The sequence below is a fragment of the Barbus barbus genome (genome assembly GCF_936440315.1).
Source record: "Barbus barbus genome assembly, chromosome: 8".
Taxonomy (NCBI): Eukaryota; Metazoa; Chordata; class Actinopteri; order Cypriniformes; family Cyprinidae; genus Barbus; species Barbus barbus.
Genome location: NC_136736.1, coordinates 19,262,679 through 19,274,829, shown reverse-complemented (window position 1 = coordinate 19,274,829; position 12,151 = coordinate 19,262,679). Strand labels below are relative to the sequence as shown.

Below are 12,151 nucleotides of genomic sequence, written 5' to 3'. Positions count from 1 at the left end.
ATGATGTCCCATTAGGGGAGACTAAAGGGTTATAGAGTGAGAAACGCGCCAGGCCTCATTACCAAAGGTGGGGAGGGAGGCGCCTTTAATTGCTCTATCAGGGCCCAGAGTTACACTTGATAGGACAACAGAAGCAGACTTTGGGGAGAAAGAAAAAAGAGAGAATGAGAGAGAGAGAGAGAGAGAGAGAAGAGTGGGCTCTCTCTAAAGTACCTAAAACCAGTGGAGAGTTGTGTGCGAAATCTGGTCAGGGCAGTGAAGGAAGGCCAGATGGCGGATCAACTGTGAAAGAGTGAAACTACAAAATGGCAGACGCACCACTACAGTTTGAGAGAAGGAGATCTACAGGGACCAGATCAAAAACCCTTAATCTAGGAAAAAAAAACACTCATACTTCAGAGAACTGAAAAGATCCTTTAAAAGCTGATTAGCTCTTGACTAGGCTGCCGTTGAGTACAACTAACTAAAGTCACTTGCTTGGAGCTCTTAGTCCAAAAGGATCTACCAATTGATGTCTTGAAGTCAACTCATTAACAGCATAGCTGAACTTTCCTCTGACACATGTCCCAAAACCAGACTTAACATTCTCAGCATACACAGGAACAGTGGTGTCTTCATCATCAAAGCCCTCAACTCTGCAAGGATTAGCAAAAGAGTGAAATTAAAGCTTACAAAGGAGAAGCAATCAATACCTGAATATAGAGAACAAAGAAACGGTTCCAGCAGTCGTGAAACTAGTGGCAAAGAAAGCCTTACCCTTCCTGGACTGCACAGACTCATGCTCATATGCAGGGATGCAAACTCATCAGACGTGAAAAAGCTGACAAAGATGTGGCCTCGCGAAGAATATTTTTAAAATATCAGCTTTAAAATGTGGATTTAAGTGGACTTTCTCATAAGGATATAGGTGAAAATAATCACCCTTGAATCTATACAGGTTTTTTTCTCTCTCCACTTCCTCAGACCACATTCACATAGTTATTTTTAAGCTAAATTATGATTGATGCTGTTGTTATGTTTTATATAAAAAAATTACAATACTGTAGTATAAACGCTGTTGTCCTAAAACGAAAAAAAAAAGGACAAGATTACTCAGTAATAATTTTATTTTATAGAAATCAGTAAAATATCTGAGCTCCTCTTTCGTTGACAGTAGATTTTAAAATGATCCCCATTACAAATTCTCATTACTAAATTAGGCACGTCATGTTGGGTTTTCAAATCCTATGTTATAAGCAACATTTAATTACAACAGAGCTGCTTCGAGACATTGAAAACCCCTCTCTCAAATTAAGAAAAAAATAAAAAAAAACCATCAGGTCTGTATGAATCACACAAATGACCTATTCTGGAATCCAAACAAAGATTTTTGCCAAAAGATGACAAGTTTGCATCACTGCATATGGACAATATAGTTAAACACACAGAAAATTCTGTTATCATTTACTTGACCTGATGTCATTCCAAATAGTGCTACTTTTCTCTTCTGTTAAAAAAACTGAGACATTTTTTAAGGATATACAGATTGATCTTTTCCATTGCATTACAATGAATAAAGACTGGAGCTTTCCTGCTTTTCATAGAATTTGCTTTCATGATTCATTTGCTTACATAAACTATGTCAAACGAAGAATAAAAAGTCTTTCAGTATGAAGATAGGATAAGTATGAGGATAAGTATTTCAGTGTTAACTGTACAAAGAGAAAGATTTTCTGTTGTTAGTGTCAGCAACAGCTACACAACCAAACTCATTTCATAAAAATATCTGGCCCCAGCTATACAATGCATGGTGCTGCTTTATCTTCCAAAAAATATACAGTGTAATGATATAACTTATTATACTCACATTGATAAGAAGTTCTGTGTGTCTACAGTAGGTTTCTGTCATGCATGAATCCTCGGGATGGAGACACACACGATCACATGATACATAAAAAAAGAGCTGTCTGGAAGGCTGTGTTCAGTACACTTACACTTTCATTAAGATGGCAAGAAGCCTGGAAAATACCGTTAAGGGGTGGAAGATGATGTTTTACAGGGTCAGCTTTTAAATATAAAACGATATCACTCGCACATTGTAAAATACGTTTTAGCATGAACTGTCTACCTAGGCAACAATTTTAGGTATTACAGTGGCACCCAAGCCACAAATCCTACTTTAAACAGCTTAAAAAAAAAAAAAATGGCAAAGGTTGCAATTTAAATAAATAATATATGTGCTGTGTGTTTCAGCGTTAAGCACAGCACTGTGTTCTTTTACAAATGATCTGTGTTTTCAGTCTCAGAGCCATAAATTCTGCTCCACACAAATTTATGTCTGTATCTGCTCTGAGTTTGGGTCACTTATGATGTTCATTTAGCGATGCAACATATGCCAACTATCTTCCCAAACTTGTAATGAGACGCACTTAGAAAATGCCTGTTGTCAACGAAAGAGAAACTTTGTCCACCAAAATAAAAGCTTGATTTGAAATTTTTTTTATTTTGTACAGTAGTAATTTACAATAGTATTTCTTATTTTGTGTGTTTTTTTCCCTTTCTTGGTAGAGCCCTGCACGGGCCTCAAATTTAGGCCCTAGCCCGGCCCTGGCCCGAGACGCTCAGGCCCTAGCCCGGCCCACGTCCGACAGCTTATCAGAATTACCAACCCGAGTCCGACCCGAGCCCATCTATTTTTCCCCTCTTCTCCTAAAACAGTTTATACTACTGTTCCAGCTATTAAAATAGTTCAGTTTTGTGTGTAATGGCAAAATTATTATATTTCGTTTTGTTTTTTTTATTAAGTTAATTTAGAAAAATGTTTGGAGCATTTTTGTTCGTTAAATAGCCTATAAGTTTTTTTTTTTTTTTTAAAGTAACGACCAAGCGGCCAGCTGCATGAGCTGATCATAGCCTATGTTTAATCAATTTAGCCTTCTCATATCATCACGACTTGCCTAAAATAAAATCAATAGATATACTAAAACAGTTCAAGTATATAACAATAATAATGTGCGCTAGCCTATATCTAAGTTTGTGCGGAGAGTGGAAGCTAAAGCGCGCTCTGCAGGACATGGAGGCACCAGAGCAAACACTTGGATTTATTTCAGTGGAAACAAATTAAAATAGCCTACGCCATCATTTATTTTTTAATTTTTTTGATAAAGGTAAGAGAAATACATCATTTGGACCTGTAAAGCGTCTACTTGTATTTGTGTGCACTCACAATACCAACAAAAGGTAGTTCTTTTATAAAACAAAGAAAACAAACATGATGCGCTTTCTGCCGTCTTGAACAGGAGCGCTTCACAAAAATGAACCGAAGCTGAGCGAATACATGCCTCACAGACATGATAAATATATCTATAGAAAGCTTTAAATTATCACTTAACGAAATAAAAAATTGAAAACAAAAACTCTTATTATAATCTTAATCATAATCAATAAAGATGCATTTCTCTCTAAAGGCGCGTCTAATGAGGAAACGGCGAGTCAGGATCAGCAACTTCATCCTTGACACAGACTCAGAAAACATTAGTTTATTAGTAAATAATTCAAATATCTCCTTACTATTTCCCGCAGACACATTCATGGTTACGTTTGCTGGGGTTTTGCAGCAAGCTTTAGAATATTGTGTGCATTTGAACGCAGATCTATTCAGCTGCGCTGAAGTCCCTTGCGCACCTGCTGCTGCTGCGGGACACTAAACACCATCGAGCTGCTCTCAGTCGCGGCACGGTCTCGTGTTGTTTCCACCAGCACGGCGATTTTTTTCATCACTAATCGATAGATGTCTATAATATAAAAATAAGGAGAAAAACAAAACAGGCCCGAGGCCCGGCCCACATCTGAACTATGACGTGGAAATTGGCCCGAAGCCCGGCCCTAGAGGCGTAAAAAAGTCAGGGCCCGTCGGGCCCGGGCCGAAATGCAGGGCTCTATTTCTTGGTAGTCATAATAATAACTATTATCATTATTATTATTATGAATACAAATACAAATATTATTCGTTATACACTTCTTATCCTTATGTAATCATACATTTTTTTGGCCAAATTGTGCAGTTGTTCTTTGACTGCCTATGTCTGGCCAAGAAGAGCAGGAATTGGGCTAACAAGGTTACAGTATTGAACAATATGTTCCCCAGAACACAGGGAATCAGGGTGGTGGCAGCATTATGCTTTGGGGATGTTTCAATGTGGCGCTGAGCATAAAAATAAATAAATAAAAGCAGCACTAACTACAGAAAAACTCAGGCGTTAATTAAGCTGCAATCAGCAGGAGCACTGGGACAATTAATCTTCCATCAAGGCAAAGACCCAAAACACACTGCAAAGGCAACACTAGAGTAGCATATACCAAAAGGTAAATGTCCTAGAGTGCCATGTGGAGTACAAACCAATATATACAAACAGACACTACATAATGGTGTCAGTCTTTTTGCCAAGAGATTGAGTAAAACTCTCCAAAGAGCTGATAAACTCACCCAAACTGCTGCCTAAATGGTCTTAAGTATTCAGTTGCAGGTGATTATGCATTGCATATATACACACACACATAATCTAATGATTTTTAAAAATAAGTTATTGTTTTTATTAAGCAAGGATGCATTAAATTGATAAAAAATGGCAGAAGGTTTTTAGATCCACAAATAAGCATATTGTAATTATTTCTGAATGATCACGTGACAGAAAACAAATATGAACAAATATTTCACATTAATAATTATTTTTATTTTTTTATTGTACAATCCCTGCTGGCACTGAGACTCGAACCTGCGACCTTTGGGTTACAAATCCGACTTGTAGAGTGCAGAGGTGAATCCACTGATATCATTGGCAATATTGTGCTGTAAATGGAGAAGGAACAGTCCATCTGTATAATCATGCTCTTGAAAAGTAGCCTAACTCAAAATTTGAATTTTTTTCTTTTTTTTTCTTTAATAAAGACTAAGAGTTGTTGGAGCTTGGTGGTGGTGAAGCTGAAGTTATGTGACCGTGGTCTAGTTTGTTTATAATCTACATTTAGCTTTTCACTTCTGGTTATTGTATTTAGACCAATTCATTAAATTCATAAAACTTGTGCTCTTTTGTGAAGATTGTGCGAGTGATTGGCTCCCAATGTAGAGAGTTGTTTCTCGATTGATGGCCGCAGTTCATGTGCTGCACTGCATGCACACTGGTGGATTTGTTTCACAGCCGTGAAAGAGATATTACAACATTACCAATTCAACACCTAGCAAGATAATATGACAAGTGAAAGTGAATCTATTGCAAGCCTGTATCCAGTAAATACAAGACCCAATGCTTTCTTCTTGGACTGCATGAAAACTGATGTAACATGATGTTTCCCTTTCTTCGCAGAGAGACAACTCTAAGAAAGTGTGTAAAGTTCAGCCGTGTTTCTGACATGTTTGCAGCATCAAGTTTGAAGGCTGTGATGACTGGTAATTACCGCCAGCAGACAAGTAGGCCTTGGCACCTGTGTTTTCTCTGAGAGCAAGATAATGAAAAAACAACAGCGCTGTCGTCACCTTCGGGTTCCTGATTGCATTATCAAAACTACAGCCGGGCTTGGCATCTGGGCGTGACCTTGTTAACTGCCAGGGTAATTAAGTTTAACCAATTGGGAGAGGGGATGATAAATTATTAGCAGGTAGATTTTGTTCACATTTTATTAAATTGGCCTGCCAAAAGGGTTGGCCAAATTATCTGGGGCCTCATTTGTTGGAGGCCGGCCACATTGGCGCATCTGTTACAATTATTTATAATTTCAAGCAGTCGAAAACCAACAGAGTTCGGCATCAGCCGCGTAAAGCAATTTACAAATGATCTGATGAGGGAGCGTTTGAGTCGTTTCCCCTCATTTCTAGCCAGCAGGGAAGATGAGGGGTGAAGAAGGAGAATAAAAGGGTGAGAAAAAGGAAGAGTGTGAAAGAGCGTGAATGTGTGTGTGTGCGAGAGAAAGAGAGAGAGGGGAAAAACAGCGTGCTGTAATTACAGAACACGATTAGGTTGTTCTGAGAGTTTTGCTGGCATTGGTGGTCTCAGTGTAGAAGCAGAGGGAACATATGGAGGGGCTCGTGATTGCTCTCCCCAAGGCCCGTGACCCGTCTGCTGGCAAAGCTGCAAGCTGCATCTGAATTAGACTGTTCTACACATGTACCATTTCTGCCACAAAACAAATCTGATCACTGTTAATTACAAAACAGCTATAATCAGGCCCCAGACTGTATGAAGCCAGTAGATGAAGGCTTCACTCTGGGCCAGAGCTGCTGTAATGTGTGTGTGTAGCAAAGTGTTCCCTGCACTAGCATGAGCGTGATGGAGGTGTAAACACAGAGGCGTCTCTGCATGGCTGCGTGTTTGTCTGAACACAGACGTGAGTGGCTCTCAGGTCAGGGTTGTGTGCAAGCAGGCCTGTGTTTTTAACTGGTGATCAGAGCCCCTGCAGATGGACAGGGACTGTATGTGAGTGAATAAGTGACCGGTTGGGCCTTTAACACATGGCTGGGGTTTATTAATGAGTCTCAGTACACACACTGCTCATCTGATGAAAGCACTTGAGCACAAGAGGTCATATCATTATAGTAGAAAACATGCAAAACAAACTCACCAGCATCCAACAAAATGTTTTAGGACAGCCAGTGGCTGGATTAATTTTACGACATTCTTGCTAATACAGCTGTTTTCATATTTCATAATGCTTTGAAGAAATATCAATACACAAGCCATGATTAAATTCTGTATACTCAATTCAGTGTTATTCAACTGAAAGGTCATAGTATTTTCTTATAATATACAACTCTATGACTGTCTTAGAGTTTCACTCAACTGACCGCTGCCAAAAGAACAAGCTGGATAATGATATATGAAATTATGAAAGGACTTAATAAAGCTGTATTCCCTAGCAGTGTTTTTTTTTTGTGCAAGAATGTTTTATTTTTTTTGTGCATGATACCTGAATTTCACTGACAAATACATTTTTCCTACAATTTTGTTACTTGTAGACAGCAGCTTTTCCAGAAATTATGCTCATTTCGCTTTTGACATAAATATTATCACTTATTATTATTACATTAAATGGTAATATATTTGAAATTAAAATGTATTATTATTATTATTACACGAGTCATATGACTTTGACAACCTTAGTGCAAGATCATTGAGCAAGAGGCATTTTTCTGGATATTCTAGATTTAGCAATGTGTTTGCAGCACTGTTTTGTCACCAAACAGCTTAATTAAATGAACAAACAAATAAAAAAGTAATTTCTCATTATTGTGACTTTGTATCTTGCGATTGCAACTGTCACAGTGCCACTTTATATTTCATAATGTAAAAATTGTATTTATTTATTTTAACGTTATCTTAAACTTTACCTGAACTTTCAATTTCCTTATTTTTTTTTTTTTAGCATAACAACATATCCTAACCACTGTGATAAGATAGTCAATGACTTATACAATCTTTGTCATGGAGTACACATTTACATAGAGTTCAGAGTTATTTTCAAGATCTGAGATAAATGTCTCTCATAGGCTGTCAAAAAGTCTGTCGATTTGAACTAGCTTTGTATTGTTTCAATGTTATTAGAAGGCCTGTACGTAAATGAGCAAGGTGTTCTCTTTCTCAAATGTGTCCTGCACACAGATCTTCCCGTCTATTTGACAGCAAAAATCGCATCATCTGGCTGATTTTTGACATCTCTAGGCTTTTACTAAAACTGCAGATCATTGTCCCATGATCTGTTTTTGTATCCCCACCCACAGACATTTGGAAACATGCCCAGTGCATTATGGGTGTTGAAGTTTTCCTACCCTTGTAGACAAAGGGAACACCACAGCCCTTTTATTCTGTTTTCTCTAGTTAAGCTACTTTAGCTAAATCCTGCCCTTTTACTGCATAGACAGTCAAGTTTTAACAAAAGAACAACCCGCCAAATCAAATTAAACCATTTTAACATCATGCAAAACACATTCAGTACCTGAGCTGTCGGCTGGTCCACTGTCAGCTGGTCACGACACAGTCTGATTAATGTGGAAAAAATACCATTTATCGCATCGAGGAGTCACGTCATGGCTGGTTAGGACACGGTAAAAGATGGAAAGGGGCTCCCACATACAATTGCCTACCTTACTAACAAAAACAGATAATTGTTTAGATGATTTCAGAGTAATATTGTTGTATATGTGTATATATATATATATATATAGACTAATATTGTTGTGTGTGTGTGTGTATATATATATATATATATGTATGTATGTATGTATATGTATTCTTTGTTCAAACACATGGGCTCAGTGATCAAAATAAGTATCACTATTAACTGTTTATAATGCAAATCAAATTAAAATATTTTCTGATACAAAGTGAAAGTGTTCATTTGCATGTGGCCATTACATGCTAACAGCAAGCAGCAGGTGGAGGTGCTGAAAAACTGTTAAAGACACAAAGAGTGGCCTCTGAAAAGTTTAGGAAGCACTTGTTGTGGAAGTACAATAAGTCTGATGAGACATCATCGGGCTAATGTTACCTAAACAAGTTGAGTGAAACAAACTGGTGAGGCAGCCCACAGTGATGGAGGCACTGCCTGCTAAAGATTTAAAGCCAAACACATCGACAGCCTCTCAGTATGCTGGAAGCTCAGGGTTTGAGCGTCAGATAGTGATCAAAAGAAACACATCTACTCATCTAAACATGACCCCACATAACAAGCCGTGTGTGCAGGGAGCGGACACTTCAATTATACATCTGACAGCTCGGCTTTCACTAACACTAATAACATGCAGAGGCAGATGTTGAGAGGAGGGTCTGGGCTCTGGAATAGGGAGAAATGGGGAGAGAGACATTGAAATTTCATCACTTGGGAGGTTTCTCGCAATCTCAAAGTTTAATTAAATTCATAACATTCCACCTATTAAATAAATACTTCTATAGGTGATAAAGCTGATTAAGTGGCCCCTAAATGTCTTTGGCTGTCTGTAAAAATCTGGCTAAACACACACACAAAAAAAGCAGCATTAATTAATTCTGGGATTAATCAATAAATTCACTTGAAACAGGTTAATAAAAATCTGCATGTCCCATCAATCCACACCACAAAATCAATTTGCCAGATGTAGATCCTAGAGGAGCAACAAACAATCTCTCTGAGAAGTGAGCAGCAATGCAGTTCTAACAGTTCTTTGACAGTATTCATAATAAAACCTTGTCACTCGGTATAATAGCTCAAGTGCATAGACAATTGAACAAAAGCTGCAATAAACCCTCTTGCCGCCACCGATCTGCCACATAGAGTGTTAAATGCATTGCTAATAGACTGTAAGATGCAACACTTCCTGTGTAATCCTCGGGAGGACAATTTTAGATTTGAATTTCAATGGCTTTTGACTAGAAAAGAAGACCCTACAAGGCTTAAAGCTTGATTTAAATCAGAGAATGACACAGACAGCATAGTGACAACCTGTCACATCACCGCAGAGACAGACTGCCGGAAGAAATGGAAAGATAAAAGGAAATATAGATGTAGCGAAGCAAAAAAAAAAAAAAACAGTGGGGAAAACAATTGGAAATTGCAATTGGAAGTTCACTTCCAAAGAATAATGCCTTGAAATATACAGAAAAGCCACACAGTGGCCCAGTCAAAGCTCAGATCACAAACCAATAGATCATAAGTTAATAGGTAAATACGGCCCTTGTTCTACACTGTCCAAAAAAAATCTGTAAAATTTACAGTAAAAAAGTTTACCATAAAAAAATATGGTAGCAACATTTTAGGTTGTGTAAAAAAAAAAAAAAAAAAAAAACTTATTTCATTAACTGATATAAATGTTAATATACCAACCCATTAAAATGCTGAAACTGAAATCTGTTTAGTCCCTTTGTAATACACTAATAACCACCAAAAGCAGGTGTTGACAAGAAAGTCACATGATGAACCAAAACTCATCACAAGCTATTTTTCCACATGCTGAGAAGGAAAATTGTAACATATATAGAAGGTGCACAGTGTCATTCACACAATCAATAAACACATCGTAACACACATGAAACTGAAATTATGCAATAAACATTAATTAATAACATTAAAACATACAACCTTAAAAAAAAACAAGAAACACTCTTATTTCAATGACAAAACATCAAATGTGAAATTTACCGCAGGGAATTCTGGGAATGTCAATTTAATTTTTTCACTGTATATTACAGTAAAAATTACATGTAATGTCCAATACAGTTTTTCACCGTATAAGGGAACTTACTATTAACCATTTAACTGGTTTCTAGCATTTTACAGTCTTTTACCATTAACATCACAGCCATTTTTTACAGTAGTTTTCACAACAATTTTGTCAAGGAAAAAAGTGATGATTAAAGTCAAGAGTTATAATCAACAATAAACAATTCACTATTATTGCTTTTGCGTGAATTCTATTTAGGGTATTTTCCAATGACACCTTCCATCACTTACTGAAAACTTTATTCTGATTGGTCAGTTGCATCATTGTTGTCCCAGGCAAATTTTCAACATATGTGTGCTAGTTTCATGTCTCTTAAAAACTTTGTATAATGAGCACTTGTGTTATTTGTCTCTTTATGATGAATCACATGTTGTATTGAGTAAAACATTTGAGTGACTTTGGATAAAAGTGTCTGGTAAATGAATAAAAGTAATGCAAATTAGGTAACATGCTTGCAAATAAAGTGTAACTGTCGAAATAAAGTAACTGAAATATGTCTTACTTAAAAATCAACTACATTTATATTATATTATTATGGATGTGCCCGAATCCGAATCCGGTATTCGGAAAGGTAATGATGTCTACTACAGCAACCGTAAAGGGAATAAATACGATATATACGGAAAAAAATATATATTTCAGTGCTTTCAGGGAGCCGTTATTAATATGCGGGACATTGAAATCACTTAAGAATGAGCGTTTGCTTTTTACTTTCACTTTTGAGATTCACGATCACACGCAGCCTAATCTACTAAGGAGCAGCACTACTTACCACACATTTCACAAGATTAGATGTTTGTCAGTGGTGCTCAGGATCTGCAAATCATTCGACATCGTCCCATCACTCCTTACCTCTCTCTGTTTATGTGGTAAGTGAAATTTGATGTACTAGGCTACTGCTAGTAAGCGGCTAACCATGTCCCTTTTGTGGCTCCGTAGAACGCCTTATTCGTTTTCCGTGCCTTTCCGAATACGGATTCGCTATTCGGGCACATCCCTATATATTATATTATATTATAAAAGTACATCTAGAAACAAAGCTGTGGACTGTCTTTGAAATAAATGTAATAAAATGTTCAAAAATGAATTGATTTTGCTTAATCCCAGTGAAGCAAAATTTGGATTATTTATATGGGACAGACCACATCCATCTTTCGAACCACACAAGAAAATGATTCCGGCCTGCACTGGCCTTTGAGCTCTTCTTTAGTCCAAGCCACACAATGGGCTTCTTTTTTGTTCCTCTTGGACTTTCCTTGCTCCATCACTCCTCCCTTATTTAAATGAGAGTCTGGTCTCGCTCAGCTCCCTCTGCTGATCAGCACTTTGATCATTCCTAACATTTAAAATTAAAATAAAGCTCTAACAACCAGTGCATTAGAATTTAACAGGTGTTCAGGAAGAAGCTGATACAGAATTTCAGATTACACTAGAATACACATCCCAGTCAGTGCAATTATAGCGGGGAAACGGAAAGCCCTCTTGACTGTGTTACACCTTGGGATAACTGATCAGATCACTTTGATGTCTGTAGGTAAAACTGTTAAGAAACAAAACAACAAGGCAGCTGCTACATGTGTTCGGTAAACACAATTTCATATTCAAAGCAATACATTGGAACTCTGCATAAAGCATGCATGGATTATTGTGCATACCCAAAACCATGTGATGTCCCAACTTACTGTGATGCACACGTGTACAAACACACAGAACACATCTCTGGCTACACCTACAACACCACAGATTTGAGACAGATCCACTGTGGAAACCTTGGGATGGTTGTACTTACTATTTGCTACTCCTCAAGATAAATTTTCAGCAACGTTCTACATGACTGCAACAAAACGACATAATTTCCACATTAGGCCATTTTCTACAAAGAAGATAAAGCATGAACAGATACTTTCAGCTTTAACAAACAGATAT

At 37.3% G+C, this 12,151-nt stretch overlaps 1 protein-coding gene across 2 annotated transcripts in view; it reads right to left on the bottom strand.

Annotated features, from left to right (window-relative positions):
* LOC306874429 (centlein-like) overlaps positions 1–12,151 on the bottom strand; it is a 105,612-nt gene that overhangs the window by 76,828 nt on the left and 16,633 nt on the right. The gene's annotated exons all lie outside the window — the stretch shown is intronic.